Source organism: Carassius gibelio, chromosome B4 (genome assembly GCF_023724105.1).
Source record: "Carassius gibelio isolate Cgi1373 ecotype wild population from Czech Republic chromosome B4, carGib1.2-hapl.c, whole genome shotgun sequence".
In the NCBI taxonomy this organism is placed as follows: domain Eukaryota; kingdom Metazoa; phylum Chordata; class Actinopteri; order Cypriniformes; family Cyprinidae; genus Carassius; species Carassius gibelio.
Window position 1 is genome coordinate 13,227,316 of NC_068399.1, and position 15,786 is coordinate 13,243,101.

Genomic DNA, 15,786 nt, shown 5'->3' on the forward strand with positions numbered 1-15,786 from the left:
TGACTACAGAACATTTTTAAGTAAAGAAGGAGTGAAAAAACAGATATATTGACTGCATACTAAAGAGCAATCACCCTGCTGAGTGTGTGTTAATGATATTGACCTCACCGCTAAACACAAAGAGTCACACGCTGTCAGGGCTTGTGGTTCTACCATCACTCCAGACTTCTGCTGTTGTAAGCAGTTTTACTTTGTGTGTGTCTGTGTGTGCGTGGTGCTTAAAGCGTTTGAAGTTTAGTTTCACTCACTTGTGTCTCGTCTTCAGTTATTACGAGCTTTAATTCAGCCTCAGTTTGTGCCGTAGATCAAATCATTTATCTGAGAAAGCAACACTGTCACTGGTTTAGTCAGAGCTGCACTGGAGCCTCATTCATCACCTGTGAGATGGCTGGCGGCTCGTGCTGATTGGACGTTTAGGATCAACTGTGAAGAGAAAGAGAGAAAGAGAAATATATAAAATACAGAGAACTGTGCCCTTTATAAATGCTTCATTTCTCCATCAGATTCACATCGACCCATCATAAGGGGAGGCTGTAGTTTAATCTGTCTGTTTATGTTGATTTATGAAGCTTTATGGAAATGATGGAAGATGATGGTATTTAAGTATTTATGGCCTCTTTAAATGGTTTTAAGGATAAAGCCCCTGAGAAGGATGGTGGTGCTGCTGAAGAGGGATTTGAGGGGCTCAGTGAGAAGTGAAAAACTCAGTTCACAAACAGCAGAGGCGTCTGATTTTATAATGTGGATTAGATCTGAACAAACTGGCTCCCAGAGGACTGTTCAATAAAGTGTGATGTAATCCTATAATTGGATTGATTATGACAGAGAGGAGATGGGCCGACGGGCCGTCAGGCCGCCAGGCGAGATGTCAGGCCGGCCGTCACACTGTAGGAGCACGCAAGCACAAAACACACAAACAAATGCAGCTGTTCTCACAATGAAAGAAAAGCTAAAGTGAATTCACCATTTCTTTTATGAAAAAAAAAAAAAAACGAGTTTTTTTTTTATATATGCTCATTGAATTCGTATTTTCTTATGGAGTCTTTTATACTGTTTTCAAGAAAAGTTCCAATTTAAAATAGCTAAGTTTCAATGACCTTGTCATTACATGCATGTGTGTGTGTGTGTGTGTGTGTGTGTGTGTGTGTGTGTGTGTGTATATATATATATATATATAATTATTTATTTATTTATTTATTTTTTAATTCCCATTTTGGGAAATGGCAGCTGAAGTTTAACCGAAGACAGGGTTGTTAACATATGTATTACAGTTTTTATATTTCATTTGTGTTGCAAATAAAGTTTACTGTAGATATCTGATGTTACAACAACAATAACTGACAAAGGATAAATGATAAAGATTCATGTATTATTATTTTTTTTTTTGACATTCAATCATGACCCATTCTCAGAATTTGTGCTCTGCATTTAACCCATCCCAAGTGCACACACACAGCAGGCCACGACTTCCCCAGTAAAGGAGCATCCAACATGGGGCTCAAACCCACGACCCCGAGATGAAGAGTCTCATGCTCTACTGACTGAGCTAGCTGGGCGGCCACAGATGGACGCTGGGGTGATTTATGTGAAAAATGTATAAATACTCAGTAATTATCAAATTGTAACGCACAAAGCAATGGTGAAATGATAAAAACACTGCTAGTCACACTTGTGTGTTGCGACATTAATGTCAGATCTAATGTAGACAGTGCAGAGTTGTCTTTTAGTTTCAGTCTTTCTGAAAGTTCTGTGTTGAACTGTGTCTTCTTTAGAAACAAATCCACTATACAATTTAGCAAAAAAGCGGCCTGGTTCTTAATAACACAATCTGGGACTATTAAAAATAAAGTTCCTCTTTTTCTTACTGTTAGGATCAGAAGGTAGGCAATAAAAAATATCTGTTTTTCCACTGCTAAATTGGGAGCTATGACATCATAACGTGACAAATTACTAGTCACATTAGCAGCTTGTCTTCAATATTAGCTGTTTTTAGACTACCAATAAAATTTTGAGTTCTGAAACTCAAATACAATAATACAATAACTTCTTATATGGCAAAAGATCAACCATAAATAATTCACTCTAGTGTCTACGAATTTTTCCACTTCTCACAAAATACGACAACTAATGTAATATTTTGCTGATATCAGCTGAAACTGACTGACGGATAGAATATTTGATAAGGCAAGGCACATTTATTGCTAAAGCATACTAAAAATAGTCAGTGCAGGCTAATATGCTGTACAATATGACAAAATAAAACAACATATAATAAAACCTAACAAAAAAACACATAAGTCATTAAAACTACAATGCCAGAGTAAAACATATGTCTTTACTGAGGTTTTAAAAGCTTCAGCATTGGACATATTCAACAGGACCTTGACACAGTCAGCATTTACATGTTGGAAGACCTTAAGGGCCTAGAGTATTGAACAATGGTGATGGAGAGCTGCAATATATTGTGGAGCCTGGCTTTTTAACTTCTTGTACACATATAATAAAACCTTACATTTAACATGATATTCAACTGGTAACCATTTTAGGGAAGCCAGAACATACTTTAGACGTTTTTCATACTTTAGAAAAATGCCTTGCAGCAGCATTTTATATCAACATGGGACAAAGAGGATTGAGCCACTCCCAGGTACAGTGATATAGTAATGCTGCCTAGGGGAAACAAAATTGTTTATAACTGTCTCTAAATACCTTAGTGATAAAAACACTTTTAATTTTGCAGAGGATCTGTTATGATAAAAAAAAAAAAAAAAAAACCTACAGCACTGATTTGATTTGTTTATCGAATTGTAGGCCGTCATCAAAAAACATACCCATATTTCTAACTAGAGCATGAGAATTCACAGATAAAGGCCCCACACTGTTGTTTATCTGTATAATAGATGCTGGGACCAAAGGCTGCAATTTCTGTTTTAGATTCATTCAGCTGAAGAAATTTAACCGCCAAATAGCACCTTATTTCTTTTAGAAAATCCAACAAAGAGTGCATGCCATATTTTTTTTCTATGTTTCAAGGGAAGGTATAGATGGGTGTCATCTGAGTAAAATGTAACAGAATATTATGCTTTAAAAAAGACTAACCTAAAGGGAGCACAGTGAAAATAAAAGAAGGCCCAAGATTGATCCCTGAGGTACACCACAACTTAATGGTACCATAGAGGACGAAATATTACCAACCTCCACCAAAAATGTTCTATCAAAGTGAAATTAAACAAGTTCAAAATAAGTTAAATGGGATGCCTTGAATTCCTACCCACTTAAGCTTTCAAGCAAAATAATTTTTTTTTGTGATTAACTTTTTATTGAAAGTTAACATAAACATAGACAAAACAACACTCAAACACTGACCGTCACCACTATAAAAAAAAAAAACAAAAAAAAAAGGACCAAGGGAAACGTGTACACACTTAATACCAGTAACCTAAAAGACAAAAGAAAAGATGGGAAACAAATAAACACGTTATAGTCCTCTAAGAAGCATATTCAATTCAAGAACCAAATATCCCCAGTCCGACACAGTTTGGGGCTTTGCCCGGTTAAGTCTGGCTGTTGAGTATTCTAAATTAGCCATTGATTGCATATTCAACAACCAGTGTTTCAGTAAATTTATCTCTGAATTAAACCAATATTCTAGAATAGTTTTTTTCGCTGCTGTAAAGCCACAAAATAGCATTCTCCTATATGTTACTTTAAAATTCAAAATGATGTCATCATTTAACAAACATAAACAAGGATCTGGATCTATGGTAGTCCTGAGTATTTTACCCATAATGTCACATACATGAATCCATAACGTGTTAACTTTCGCACATTCCCAAAACATATGCAAAACTGTCCCAACAGAAGAACTCGGACATAAAGTACAATTAGAGGTTGATAGTAAACCCATTCTATAACGTTTGTAGGGAGTGGCATACGATCTATGAATTACTTTAAAGTTGATCAATTGATGACTTAAATTCCGAGATGTGTTATTTATATTTGACCAAATCCTGTGCCAGTCTGGTTGAGAACCTGTTTTATTGAGCTCCCTGTCCCAAATCCCCTCAATGGGAAGTGTTTTACTAAGTGAATTTATGAGTGCATTGTATATCTTGGTAACCCATCCCCGAGAGCACTGGCTGTAGTTAAACCAGCCTGATAGAAAATGAGAGTCTATTTGAGCATCACACTTAACACCACAAGCCATCAATGATGAACGTAATCTTAAATAAAGGAAAAATGAAGAACCTGGAATGTCAAACCTCTGCTGTAATTGCTGGAAGGAGAGAAGGCCATTATCATCATATATATTCCCTAAAGTGTTAATCCCCCTAGACGCCCAAGGAATAAATATAAAGGGTTTTCCTGCAGTTAAAATGAGTGGGTTGTTCCAAAGCGGAGATAATGTATGATATTGTGGCACATCACCAAGAAGTTTCTCTACTTTACTCCAAACTAAAAGGGAATATGATATAATGTTTCCAAATCTTTCATTTAATTTCCGATGCTTGTGTTTAATATATAAAAGATCCTGCAATCTGTGGGGTACTGCTAGTGCTTCCTCTATTACCCTCCAGGGCACCATGGAGTTCTCATCCGCCCAGTTACGTAATGCTCGAACTTGAAAAGCCAAATGATAAAAATTTAAGTTTGGGAGTGCCAGTCCACCTTCTAACTTAGGGCGTTGTAATGTGGTCGATTTAATTCTAGCCCTTTTGCCACTCCACAGAAACTTTGAGATCATGGATTGTGCTTGATCCAAAAATTTTGAAGGGGGAGAGGCTGGAATCATGAAGAACAAAAAGTTGAACCGGGGCAATATATTCATTTTAACAATGGAGATCCTCCCTTGTAACGAAACAGGTAGAATACTCCATCGTTCCATATCCCCTTTAACCTTCTGGAGCATGTTTGTATAGTTATTATTCACAGTTTGGGAGAGAGTTGTGTATATGTCAACACCAAGGTATCGCATGCTGTTGTTAATAGGAATACCTGAGGGAAGTGTAACCTTTTGAGCTGCAGAGTTCATTGGAAGCAACGTAGATTTTGACCAATTTATTTTATAGCCAGCTAAGTCCTTAAATTCCTCAAACAAGGATAGCACAGAGGGGAGTGAGGTTTCGATATCTGAGAGAAAGAGCAAAATGTCGTCCGCATAGAGAGAGATGAAGTGTTTTGAGCCAAGTACGGTGATGGGGGAGATGCGTTTATGTTCTCTAACTGCTTGAGCAAGAGGTTCCACTGAGAGTGCAAATAAAAGTGGGGAAAGAGGGCAACCCTGTCTTGTCCCTCTACTCAAAGTAAAAGGTGCGGATTGAAGACTACCCGTGATTACAGATGCTAGAGGAGTGTTTGAATCATGGAAATAAATTTAGGCCCAAATCCAAACTGTCTAAGAACCGCCCACAAGAATGGCCATTGCACCCTGTCGAAGGCCTTCTCAGCGTCTAACGACAGAGCTGCACAATCAACTGGAAGGGTTTGTGCTATATCTACAGTGTAGGAGCCTGCGAATGTTGTCAGCAGCAATCCTTCCCCTCATGAAGCCAGTTTGGTCGAAATTAATTAGCTTGTTAATTACTTCATCAACCCGTCTAGCTAACACTTTGGCATACATTTTAACATCACCACAAATTAAGGAAATGGGTCTATAACTTGAACATTCAAGTGGATCTTTCCCACTTTTTAACAAAAGTGTAATTATAGCAGTCTTCTGATCTCTATGAAATGTGTTATTTTTTATTGCAAATTGTATCGACTCTAGAGCCAACTGTCCTACAGTATCCCATAAAGCTAGGTATAATTCTGGTGGTAATCCGTCAAATCCAGGAGATTTGTCTTTTTGGAGAGATTCTGCAGCCTTTTTCAGTTCGTCCAAAGTGAGAGGTCTCTCTAGAAAATCCGAGTCACGAGGCTCCAGTTTGGGTAAAGAAATAGCGTTGAGGAACTTTATGCACTTCTGTTGATTAAAAGTTAAATCTGATGAGTAAAGGTCTTTATAAAAAGAACTGAATACCTCATTCACCCCCTCAGGATCTGTTATCACTCTACCCTGTTTATCTCGAATGACATTTATTGACGATTTAGCTTCATTCTGCTTCAGCTGCCAGGCAAGAAGCCGACTAGGCCTATTTCCATGGAAATAATATTTCTGTCTAGTCCTATGCAGAATAAATTCAGATTTCTGGAGAGATAAAGCACTATATTCCCCCTTAAGTGCAGAGAGTGCGTTTGCCCTATCTTCTGTGGACAAATCTTTCTGTTGTTTCTCCAATAATTCTATCTCATGTTCAAGTTCATTAAATCTTTTACTCTTTATTCTCTTCTGGAATGATGAAAAAGATATGCAGAACCCTCTTATGACACATTTACATGCCTCCCATAATACTTGTGGATTGTCACATACATTATTATGCTCCAGAAAATCATTAAGGTGTTGTTTTAATTTTCCCAGAAAATCTGAGTTTGTTAAGAGAGTAGTGTTAAAACGCCATCTGTTTAGTTTTGGCTTTGGGCAGGACGGAAGAAAATTGCAAATTATAGGAGAGTGGTCAGATAAAAGGATGGGAAGCATTTTAATAAATGGAATATTACTGATCAATGACGGAGAAACAAATATGTAGTCAATCCTGGAGTAAGTCTGATGGCGTGCTGAGTAGAAGGAAAAATCTTTGGCCCCATCATTATTAATTCGCCAGATGTCTGCTAGATTTAAGTCTTTGATGAAAGTATTTAATGCGTTCGAGGAAGCTAGACCAGAGATATTCCCTGTTGAACGATCTAGAGCAGGATTTATTACTGAGTTGAAATCACCACCTACTATAAGTTCAGTGTCAGGAAATTTTAGTAAGCTACTTTGAATTGATGACAGAAACCTCGGGTCAAAATCATTAGGGGCATAGATGGAAGCCAGCAGTAACCGCGTGTTATTAACAGTGCCAACCACTAGAACATATATACCACCGTCGTCTTCTGCATAGTCTACTGTCATTTGTAAGTGTCTATCGACCAAAATCAAAACACCCTTTGTTTTAGTATTTGCGCATGAGTGCGCAATCACTTTATATCGCCTATTCTGGAAGCGATGCACATCTCCAAGTCTGAGGTGCGTCTCTTGGATTAAGGCGATCGACGCTCGGTGGCGTTGTAAAAATTCTAAAACCCTGGTACGTTTAATCGGGGAATTGAGGCCTCTCACATTCCAGCTAATTATGTTAATGTCGCCCATAAAGTAAATAAGTATAACTCAAAATAATTCGTGACGTTACAGCCAGCATTTCTATTGATTGATTTTAAAACATTATAAACAAGGTTCCCTCGGCAAAACAGGTCAGAAAATAAACAGTTGAAAAACGAGATGACGGCAAAAACCATAACAACTATGTACAAAAAAGAGTCAAGCCGCCAGGACGTAAGGCACTGCCTAAGCCCAGAGGCTAGAAGAAAAGTAAACTTTCTATGAGTCGTGACTCTTGAAACAGCATGCAAACCCGCCCCCAAACCCAACTCTGTGATTTAAATGATCAGACCTATTCTACAGTATTCTTACCACTTTGTTAGAACCGTTATGTAACCCGTCAACATATAAGTTCAAAAAGTCCGTTGTCCAACGTTGGCATGATGAATTCTCAGTTCTGGGGTTGGAATGTATCCATCTCTGATCCAGGGTTCCGATGGGTGCCAGGATCAGTGGTCGCTGCATTAGTCGAGGGAGCCGGGAGTGAAGACGCCGATGGAGATGCCATGGATGTTTGGATGGTGCTGACGAATCGTTCTGCTTCTTCTGGAGACTTGAAGTTGTAACTTTTGCGTCGAAAGGTCACTTTAAGTTCCGCTGGGTATAAAAGAAATGGATTCAAGCCTATAGAGGACATTTTCTTTTTCACATCGTTGAACCCCACGCGTTTCTTGACCGTGGCAGCGCTGTAATCAGGGAAAAAGGATAAAGTTTGCTGGTCGTGAGTGATGGGAAAGGCATCTCTGGCCCCCTTCAAGATGGCTTGACGGTCGGCATAGTCCAGCAGTTTAAAGATAAGTGTGCGCGGACGATTCCTCTCTTTCTCACTGTTGTTGTACAGCCGATGTGCTCTCTCGATTTTTATTTCACGTCCAGCCAGGGAGGGGATCCATCGAGGCAAGTGCGTTTTTATAAAGCCTATGGCATCTGAGCCCTCTAGGGATTCTGCTAAGCCCACCAGCCTCAGGTTGTTTCTCCGACTCCTGTCCTCCATTTCGGTGAGTTTATTGGTGAGAAATATGATTTGCTCATCATGACCATGTATGTCTCGTTTGTTAGCCCGCACTGTTGCTTGAAGAGAGTCGAGTCGTGACTGGTCTGTATGTACGATTTTGCCCAGACGTTCTATGTCCACAATCACGTTATGCACAGCTTCATTTGCTTGTTTAATTTGAGCTTGTAGATCAGCCAATTGAGGTACTACCACGCTATCCATCGCTGCTTTTACAGCTGCCAAAATGGAAGCATCAAACTTTTCTTGTTGTTCTGCTAATGCTAACCGAACGGCTTTCAGTATAGTACAATCAAGGTCTGTCGAAGCCATCACAGTCTCTTTCGATTTTTTCTTTTCTGGCGAGTTTACCAACTCCCGTTTGCGTACAACTCTATCGGCCGACATTTGATACTCAAATTGTAGTGAAATCGTCGAGGTCTTAGTTGAAATATATAGTTTTAAGAAGGATTTGAGGAAGAGCTCGAGAGACTAGGTCTGCATCGCTGGGAAAGGTCACGTGACTCCTCTTTCAAGCAAAATAATATGATCACTTGCAATAGTATGTCAAAGGCTGGCCTCACACTAGACAATTTTAACATCACCCCTATTCTTTGTTATACTTTGTTTTTTACTGAGGAACAGAATGCACACCAGGAGAGCAAGCTGACAACGTTTATTGTCCTCCATTTCTTTTTCTTTTTCTTCTTCACGAGTGTCTGTGAGATCGTTCCTACAGTCACGCATTTGGTCTAGCGATCTGGTCGAATCATCTTGTGTGTGCATTCAGAGGATTATGAATCTAAAAATCGGTTGAGCTGTCTTCATGTCTATGATCCTCCATGGTTTTAAAATTGTTTAAGATTTGAAAATTGTCTAGTGTGCCCCAGGCCAAAGGCAGTGCTGAGATCCAGGAGGACCAGAATCACCTGAATCCACAGCTAACAAAATATCTTTCAATATCTGAACCAATTCTGACTCTGTACTGTGCTGCTGTCTATAACCATATCGATACTTGTCTAATAAGGTATTACTTTATAATGTAGACAATTGACGGAGAACAGTCTTTTCAGTACTTTACGTAAAAATTGTCATTTTGAGATGGGTCAGTATAGTTATCTATAATAAACAGACTAAGACACACCAATTTTCAAAGTGGATGTACCTCTGCCTGTTTCAAGATTGATGAAACAGTGCCTTGAGGCTATTATTCATTGCTAAAACAAAATGATCAGTGACACCCACCACTTTGACAAAGAGACGAGAAGGCACCACATCTAGGGACCATGAGAAAGGCTTTATTTTATAGAGAACATCCACAAGGAAGTAAAAAAGATATAGGCTCAAACTCAGTTAAGTAGGCTGAACATGGGTAAATAACAGATTAAATTCATGCATATTAGGGGACACAAGATCAACTGATATTAATTTTATGGACAACAAAACAGAAAAGTAATCACATATTGTAGGATTAGCATCATAAAAATATAAATAAAAAATAGCCTAGTAGAAATCAATAAATAATTTATTGTACTAAACAGGGCCATCAGGTTAGAAAAATATTTTTTATTAGCAACCTTACCAGAGTGCTGGTAACTGACCATAAAATCTCCCATAATATTAAAAGATACACAAAGCTTATATTTCTTTCTCTTTCTTTCAGCCTTCCTTTATTCCTGTCTGGACGCATGAGTATCTTTGTTAAGCCTAGGCTGCGTTTGTAGCTTGGGTTCCTTAATTATAAATGGAACTACAGAGTCTTGAACATTTCCACTAATGCTGTCAAATGATTAATCACGATTAATCACATCCAAAATAAACGTTTTTGTTTACATAATATGTGTGTGTGTGTACTGTGTATATTTATTACGTATATATAAATACACAAACATGCATGTATAAAATTAAGAAAAATGTGGTTTTCTCTTGTGTGTTGTCTGCACACCGGGTTTTGTTACACCTTTTATATGTCGCCACATAGCTCCACCTGCGTCCAACGATGTAACTCCAGCAGGGCAGCTAGCTAGTTTCTTCGTTTCTGTCACTAGCGCACAAGAGCAAGGCAACACTGCGTGCATTAGTTATGCGTGGGTCGTCTCATAACCTGCGGACCCCACGGGTTACTCGCGGATCTGGTTGGGGCGGGTCATTAAATTTTTTTTTTTAATCCATATATGTTGTAGTGTTGAGCGATATGGCCATTTTTCAAATCAGATCAGATCGACAATACAGAATATTATCGTGCATGTGAGGAGCAAGACAGAGACTCTTTACTCTTGTCATAGCATAACTATTTGGTGTTTTAAACCGGGCAGGTGTGTGTGAGAGAGAGAGAGCCTATAGAATCACCAATAATTGAAAAATATTCTTTCAAACATACTGATAATCTAATGTTAAATATAAAAATACTGTATTTAAAACTGAGCGTTCATATATAGTCATATGCAACTGTCATATAGCGCGTCCTGTGTATGTATTCGTTATTTTGTCACACTTTCCTATGTTAAACAAAATACTTTAAAAATTCATCAATTAATCAAATGATCAGTTCATCTGTTCTCAAATTGGACGCGTCCGAAAGAAATTGTTTTCGGTTCAGTGTACTGGTGATTTGAAACCCGATGCAACCGGTTCTTGACTTGAGAACGAGAATCAGCTTATCGGTTTTCAAATCGGACACATCCAACAGGAAGGGTTCTCGGCTCAGTCTACTGGTGATCCGAAAACCGATGCAACCGCTTCTTGACTTGAGAACGAGAACTGTTCCAGCAGTTGGCGTGTTAGTTCGTTATCTGGCTCAGCTCGGTGTTCATCTTCAGTTGTCTCGTCACAGCAGTTCAGTCAGTGTACTGTTTAAGTAAATGAATTACTCCGGGATATTGGTTTATTCCGACTCAGAGGGAGTAGTAGTCACGTAAAAAAAACAGCTTAAGTCATTTAGGAATTAATGCTTATTGGAGACGCTAACCGTCATCACTACCGTGCACCTCATGACGAGATCGAGGCACTGCCACAGAAACAAGAATGAGATGCATTCTAACATAACTGTGGCATTAAACTCAGTTAGTGAGGGCTCGTTTAAAATATTGACATAAAAGGCCATTCAGATTCCTTGTTAAAGTGCAATGAAATACCTAATATCTGCAGGCGATGTACGTCTGTGTGTGGATAGAGACTTCACTGGCTACATGTGCTAATCCTCATTTGTACCCATGTGTGAAATGCGGTGCTTAAGTGAAATAGCTGGGCAGTTTGATAGCTGAATTATAATAGCCTGCCTCATAACCTGCAGGTCGGGTTGGGGCAGGTAAGGAAATTTTACTTTATTTGCGGGCAAGGGTTTAATTTCGTAAAAGCGGGACCCGCGGGTTGGAAAAAACCCTGACCTACGCATCACTAGTGTGCATGTAATACTCATCGGAGTTGTAGTTTCAGATGCTTTTTAAAAACACAACAACTATTCAACCCTCCAAAGTGGCTAGTTGGAGTCACTGTGTTACCCACCACGAGCAAAATCCACCCTTATTTGTTGGGTTGGCAGGTGTTAATGTCAAGCCCTAGTTTTAATTATAAAAACCATTTTGCAAGACAAAAATTGATGATTAAAATACTGAGGGACACATGCTCCGCTTCCGAGCTCTAGAGTTTCAGATGTGTTGATGTGAGTTTGATTCGCCTGTAATGTGTGGTGCTTTAGAGATGAACCAGATCAGCAGAACATTTTAATTAGTCTGGGTTTGAGGGTTATTATCACTCTCTTCTCAATCTCTGTTTGAGAAGTTTTCCTTGATGTCTGAGGTGGGTTGGAGTCTGGAGTGAAGTTACTAATTTCAAACACATCTGATTTACTGCAAATATGCCATGAAATGAGAGTTTGAGCAATAATCATCATACATAATCACCTCTTCTACAATCAAACATAATCACTTCTTCTCTCTTGTCTGGCCTGGTTTTATTTGCCCACTGCTTGAAGCTCAGATTCTTAAAACAAACAGTATTTAGGTGGACATTTCAATTGAGAGAGCATTTAGTGAGGGTTATTTCTGTGTAAAGCACTTTTAGTGTTTAAATAAGGTTTCTCCTGCAGAGTTTGTTCCTCAGGTTTCTTTCCTCAGGGTGAGCTTGGTCGATTATTTCATAAAATGATTAAAAAATAGCAGTTTAGCATTACAGGGTTCTTACCACAGTCTCTCTCTGAACAGTATGTGTAAGTCACCTCCAGGTTTATTGATCGTACACTTTCTGCTTTAGTAGGGTTTATGAGTGTTTTCATTGGCCTAAGTCAAATATCCTATATGTTTAGACTAAACTCCCAGCTGAACTCTGAATCTGGTTTAGTGTGACAGATCGCTTGATTAGATGCTGGTTTATGATGAACATGTTGTTTTATTCAGACTGTAAAGAGCTTCATGATTGATGCTTTTGTGCTTGAGATCTGGGTTGCATAGGGATTTCAGAGCAAGAAATGTGCATTATGACCCTTAAATATCAAACAAATTTATTCACAGAGCTGCTGCTGCAACTGACTGTTAGAAATGTGGCTACATTTAATGATCGACTCAGAAATATGAATATAAGCAAAAATAGATGTGTACTGAAGTCATCTCCTTGCCATTAAACCCTGTGCATGTGTGTGTGTTTTGCAGGAACATTTGCTTGTACACAAAGTGCTGCATGCATGTGTAATTAAGAGCATTTATCTTGTATGTGTACATGCATGTGTTTAAGCAGCGTGTGTGTGTGTGTGTATGTGCATATAAGCAGAATCAATGTGGTAAATCCCACAGCAGCGTCAGTCAGTCTGGCCTCATCTGCTTCTGTGTGGTGATGTAACAGCATTCAGGGAACTAAAGACCGCCATCGGGAGAAAGAGAGAGACAATAGTGCAGGATGATGAATGATGGAGGGGTAAAGAGCAGGAATGTTAGAAGCTGAATCAGGAATGGATGGGTGGATGGGGTGAAAGAGCTCTGGTCTTTTGAGCGAGGAAGATTGTCTTTATGTTTTAATTGTCTCGACTGCGAGAGGGCAAGCTGGGCTGGAAGGCCTTGACCAATCACAGTGCTCTGTCAGCCAGTGGCTATGGCCTGAGGTTACATCAGCTAAATCTATAAGACACTGCTATAAAAAGTACATCACACACACTAAACTGACTAAACAATGAGAGAGCACACAGTCACTCCTTCTACTGACCGCACTTCATAATATAAAAAAAAAGATTTCTACAGTGAGGATTAATTGCATGTTATATATGATTCATAAAAATCCATGTCACGACGACTCCAACTCAGCACATTAATATCTTAACAGCCTATGAATAATTAGCCTTTCAGCTTGTGTTTTTTTTTTATTTATACACCAAACAGCTCATTGATTTCACTCATCAAGAAACAATCACAGGCAGTCTGAGCGTAAAATGAAGAATATGAGGTTAATAATGGACAGAACTCAAGCCAAAACTCACTCAACATGAAGTCAAATATTATATGATCCCGTCACAATATCATTAACACTACAAGATGAGATCTGCATTTGAAACATTTCGAGCTTGATTTATTTTGGCTGAAAACTGCAAAAAGGAAGATCTTAAGTGTTGAAACGTCAACACGTATTTGTTGAAAGTGCTCAGCAATTAATTGACTCGCTCAGGAAGTTGAAGCAAATAATGAGGCCAGTTAGATTCTGGAGTAATTATATTAATCATTTCATGTGTCATATGTTATTAGAAGAAATATCCCTTTAAGGTTCTAGTAACACATCTTTTAATAGTATTTTCCACACACACACTTGTAACTAAAATTGTCAGTTCAGTTTGTGCTTTAATCTGCAGAAGTGTTCAGTTACATCTATTTTTATCACAGCTTCTGAGGTATTTTTTAGCAGTTATAAAATAACAACTCTATTTCGGTGCAGCAGCACACTCGTTTATTTTGACTTCTAGCAGAACAGTTGTTTTAAAATGCTTTAAGAACATTTTGAGAAGCTAAACAGTATGAAATACAGTTTGGTGATTTTTGTTTAATTTTTTTTATTACAGTAGTCACTTTTTTTATTCAGTTCATATAGTATGTCCACAAGAGGCGCAATATAATTATGTTCTGCATTACATATGCAAGTTTATTAAACCGCTTATTGTCAAAAAGACTGTGGATACATTTTTGCTAAATTATATTCCATTCCTTCTTACACATTTTGCACTTTCAAAGTGAAATGTCTAGTGAGCGGCGCTAAAAGTACATTGAGTTTTATCAGAAAAAGTGGGATGCAAATCTGGCAACATTTTATGCAAATGAAATGTCCAGTGGGTGGCCCTAAAATGCTAATGCTCTATCATATTAAAAATAACATACCATAAACATTAAACCATTTTACAAATATTAATCAAGTTATTAAAAGCAAATGTGTGAATAAAATATGTATTTTCTGAATCAACTGCTCTGTTTTAGCTTGCTCTTTTAGCGAGTGTGTGCTTTGGAACACAAGTGCAATGCTATACCGGGTTAGCTAATAAGCAAGTTTAGTACATAATTAGTTACATATTAGTTACAAATGTAAACTTTAATTTACAAATAATGCACTATGGAAAAAGTGTTTTCAGATCACAGCATAACAGCATTTTGAAAAGAAAAGCATGAAAAGAGTTTTTAATAATCAGTAATATGCCCTCATAATCATAATCGTTTGTGTTTTGCAGCCTCTAGCATTCATTTCAGATGTCAACTTTTGTGCAGTAATGTAGCCAGAGTTTCCAATGAGCCTGGGTTGATTATTTCATTTAAAGATCATCATTAAGATATGAATAGAGATTTTCACCTCCTAGCTTAGCCCAAATAATATTTGACCTCTGCAGTTTTTGTCTCAACCAATGAATTCACATGTTGTGGTGATGAGTCATTTCTCTTTGAGGGTTTTCTGTTATGACTGTAATTAACTATTTCATACTCCCTTAGATTGACTGTTGCCTTGGGCTAGAAATATTATTATTATCATATCTAAGATCAGATTAAGCTTTATAATTCTCTGTGAACTAAATTCAAGGGGATGCATATCTGTCTCACCTCTTTTTCTCTGTCTGTTTCTCTGTGTCACATAAACTGACAATAAACCAGGGGTGCACATAAGAGGTCCGCATGTGCGACCAAAATAAAAAATGCGCTATATACATATGTTCTGACAGCACATTTGCGTACCAACATGGTTGACAGCTGTTAATACACAATTACCATTTTAGATCACAAACTGTAATATATAAGTTTTATTTTTGATTTATGAAAGCATAAATCTAGGCTATGCCATGCTGTTTCAAAAGCACAATGCAAAACTGTGAAATTAATCCACTGACGCTCTTTAATCAGCAGCAGTCCAAAACCTGAACGCGCATACCGGTATACTTGCCAGCAACCTGCCAAAATAAAAGCCTGCTAATTTTAAGTTTGAATATATGATGAAAATGCTTTTATTTATTTATTTTAGACTCTTCTATCCAAAGCGACTTAAAATTGGGGAATACATAAAGCGATTATTCTTAAAGAGGTAAACAAAAAAAGTAGAGGTA

General features: G+C 38.0%; 1 protein-coding gene and 1 long non-coding RNA gene across 3 annotated transcripts in view; one reads left to right on the plus strand and one right to left on the minus strand.

The window, feature by feature from the left end:
- The window catches only part of LOC127956899 (thyrotropin-releasing hormone-degrading ectoenzyme-like), a 141,993-nt gene that overhangs the window by 24,984 nt on the left and 101,223 nt on the right, over positions 1-15,786 (plus strand). The window lies entirely within an intron of this gene.
- The window catches only part of LOC127956901 (uncharacterized), a 65,387-nt gene continuing 49,640 nt past the window's right edge, over positions 40-15,786 (minus strand). For both annotated transcript variants that reach the window (XR_008153665.1, XR_008153666.1), the window contains exon 6: positions 40-423. This is a non-coding gene — a long non-coding RNA (uncharacterized LOC127956901). The remainder of the gene's footprint in view (positions 424-15,786) is intronic.